Below are 3,669 nucleotides of genomic sequence, written 5' to 3'. Positions count from 1 at the left end.
CTGAGACTTCACAATGATACTTGGATTCTCAGTGTCACCATAGACTACCCCAGGGTTTTAGAACCAACTCTGGGGGTTTCATGCCGCTGTAGCTCAGGGAAGGGAATCAACCCATGGAAGGCAGCTGCTCTACCTCCCACTAAACAGAGGAAGACATGCAAATGAAGCTCCTCCCTCTGGGCATGAACCCAGCACAAAACCTGTGTCTGCTGCTCTGGGAGAGGAGCTTCTCCTTGAGTGGCCTTTCCCAGCTGAGGACTGACACTGTAGAGCCTGAATCATGGGATTTGGACTCAATGGCATTTTCATTCTGATGATTTTGCAAGGTAGATTTCAATTTTTAACTCTGTTTTTTGAAGGAGGAAACAGTCGTTGAAGTGGTGGATCTGTGTGACTATTGTCTCTAATGACTCTTTGCTTGCAGGTGTCCATTGTGACATTCAGCTGGTGGAGTCTGGGGGAGATGTGAGACAGCCTGGAGGATCCCTGAAACTCTCCTGCAAAGCTTCTGGATTCACCTTCAGCAGCTACTACATGTATTGGATCCGCCAGGCTCCAGGGAAGGGGCTGGAGTGGGTCTCAGCAATTAGTAATGGTGGAAGTAGCACATACTATGCAGACTCTGTGAAAGGCTGATTCACCATCTCCAGGGACAATGGCAACAGCCTGCTGCACCTGCAGATGAATTCCCTAAAAGCTGAGGACACAGCTACATATTACTGTGCAAGAGACACAGTGAGGGAGAGGAGTGAGAGAGCAGATAAAAACCTCCTCATCAGAGAGTTCTGGTGGAGAATGACAGAGAGGGAACTCCAGAACTCTGAGCACAAGGAGCCCAGTTACAACAACAGGTGAAGAGGGAGGCTGACAAGTGTCTTTTCAGGGTCTGTGATTTTCTCCCAAACCCCAGTGAACATCCCTCTCTCTGTATCTCTCTCTTTTTTTAATTATTATTTTTAAACCCTTACCTTCTGTTGTGGAATCAATACTGTGTACAATGGGGGTTAAGTGACTTGCCCAGGGTCACCCTGCTAGGAAGTATCTGAGGCAAATTTGAAACCCAGGACCTCTCATCTCTATACCTGGGTCTCAATCCACTGAGCAACCCAGCTGGCCCCTTCTCTCTCTTTCTCTCTCTCTCTCTCTCTCTCTCTCTCTCTCTCTCTCTCTCTCTCTCTCTCTCTCTCTCTCTCTCTCTCTCTCTCTTTCTTTCTCTGTCTTAATTCCTTTTTGTCTCTGCCGCTCTTTCCTGCTTCTGATAGGCAGAGGCTCAGGGAGGAGACGTATTCTTTTAATGGTTTACATATTTTTTATATCGTGACTCTAATTTCTCTGATGTTGTCAGACATGAAGCAGAGCCAAGGTCACATGACAAATGAGGAATCACTGAACATTCCCTACATGCATCCTGCAGGGTTTTCATACACTCTGAGCACAGGGAAGCACACTTGTGCAGGGAAGTCAGTCTAGGGGAAACCTTTAAAAACCTTTTTTTTTTAAACCTTTACCCAGGCCTAAGGAGGTGGGATTTGCGCTCTCAGCCTCTTCTCATTTCAGTCAGAGTTTCAGAGTTTCAGTGATACTATCAGAATGTCTTTTGACCTCGTAGGAAGATGCTTGTTGTGGTCTATACAAGCAGGATTTATGGTAGATCTTCCCAATGCTTCTCTGGGGATGGGAGTGGAATAAACTCCTTTTAACTTCCATTTCTGAGCTGGCATCATTTAATTACGGTTAAGTCTAGATGCTCCGTTTAACATATGTATATTCCATATAAATATGTGTGTATATATGTGTGTCTTTTTGTGTGTGCTCATAGTGATCTTTCCATGCATATATTTATCTACATTTATGCATATATGGGAGGAACCTAACTGGAGGGAACATGAGGCTTCTGCAAAGCCAGAGTTTCATATTATCAAAATGTTTTTAAAATTTTTTAATAAAATTTGATCAATTTCAAACATTATTCCCTGGTTACAAAAATCATTTTCTATTGCTCCCTCCCCTCCCCTTTCCTCCCCTCCTATAGCCGACATACAATTCCACTGGGTATTACATGTGTCTTTGTCCAGAATCCATTTCCATATTATTGGTATTTGCGCTAGGATGTTCATTCAAAATCTACATTCCCAATCTTATCCCCCTTGACCCATGTGATCACGCAGATGCTTTTCTTCTGTGTTTCTACTCCTACAGTTTTTCCTCTGAATGTGGATAGTGTTCTTTCTCATAATCCCTCCTAGTTGTTCAAGATCACTACATTGACACTAATGGAGAAGTCCATTACATCGATTGTACCACAGTGTATTAGTCTCTTTATATAATAACGTTCTCCTGGTTCTGCTCCTTTCACTCTGCAGCAATTCCTGGAGATTGTTCCAGTTCCCATGGAATTCCTCCACTTTTTTGTTCCTTTGAGCACAATAGTATTCCATCACCAACATATACCACAATTTGTTCAGCCATTCCCCAATTGAAGGGCAACCCCTTATTTTCCAATTTTTTGCCACCACAAAGAGCCCAGACATGAATATTTTTGTACAAGATTTTCCTCATTATCTCTTTGTGGTTCAAACCCAGCATTGCTATGGCTGGGTCAAAAGGTAGGCAATCTTTTAGCGCCCTTTGTGCATAGTTCCAAATTGCCCTCCTGAATGTTTGGATCAATTCACAACTCCACCAGCAATGAATTAATATCCCGACTTTGACACATCCCCTACAGCATTCATTACTTTCCATAGCTGTCATGTTAGCCAATCTGCTAGGTGTGAGGTGATACCTCAGAGTTGTTTTGATTTGCATCTCTCTGATTTTCAGAGATGTAGAACTCTTTTTCATGTGCTTATTAATACTTTTGATTTCTTTAACTGAAAATTGCCTGTTCATGTCCCTTGCCCATTTATCAATTGGAGAGTGGCTTGATATTTTGTACAATTGATTTAACTCTTTGTCAATTTGAGTAATTAGACCTTTGTCAGAGGTTTTTGTTGTGAAGATTATTTCTCGGTTTGTTATTTTACTTCTGAGTTTGATTACATTGGTTTTGTTTGTACAAAACCTTTTTAATTTGATGTAATCAAAATTATTTGTTTTACATTTTGTGACTCTTTCTAACTCTTGCTTGGTTTTAAAATTTCCCCCTTCCCAAATGACTGACATGTATAGTATTCTGTGTTCTCCTCATTTACTTATAGTTTCCTTCTTTATGTTCAAGTCAGTCACCCATTCTGAGTTTATCTTGGTGTAGGGTGTGAGGTGTTGATCCAAGCCTAATCTCTCCAATACTGTCTTCCAATTTTCCCAGCAGTTTTTATCAATTAATGGATTTTTGTCCCAAAAGCTGGGATCTTTGGGTTTGTCATAGACTGTCTGGCTGAGGTCATTTACTCCAAGTCTATTCCACTGATCCTCCTTTCTGTCTCTTAGGCAGTACCAAACTGTTTTGATGACCACTGCTTTATACTATTGTTTGAGATCTGGTACTGCAAGGCCACCTTCCTTTGTAATTTTTTTCATTTTCCCTGGATATCCTTCATCTTTTGTTCTTCCAAAAGAAATTTGGAAGCAAAATAATTTTTTGGAACTTCAATGGGTATGGCACTAAATATAAGCTTGGGTAGGATGGTCATTTTTATTATTTGTCCTACCCAGGAGCAGTTGATGTCT

At 41.4% G+C, this 3,669-nt stretch overlaps 1 pseudogene; it reads left to right on the top strand.

Moving 5' to 3' along the window:
* The first annotated feature begins 238 nt into the window (after nt 1-238).
* LOC100618950 (immunoglobulin heavy variable 3-23-like) lies at nt 239-916 on the top strand (annotated as a pseudogene).
* Nucleotides 917-3,669: the final 2,753 nt, after the last annotated feature.

The sequence above is a fragment of the Monodelphis domestica genome, chromosome 1, assembly GCF_027887165.1.
Source record: "Monodelphis domestica isolate mMonDom1 chromosome 1, mMonDom1.pri, whole genome shotgun sequence".
NCBI classification, from domain to species: domain Eukaryota; kingdom Metazoa; phylum Chordata; class Mammalia; order Didelphimorphia; family Didelphidae; genus Monodelphis; species Monodelphis domestica.
Note: the sequence above shows the minus strand (reverse complement) of the source record. Positions and strands in the feature narration are given on the sequence as shown.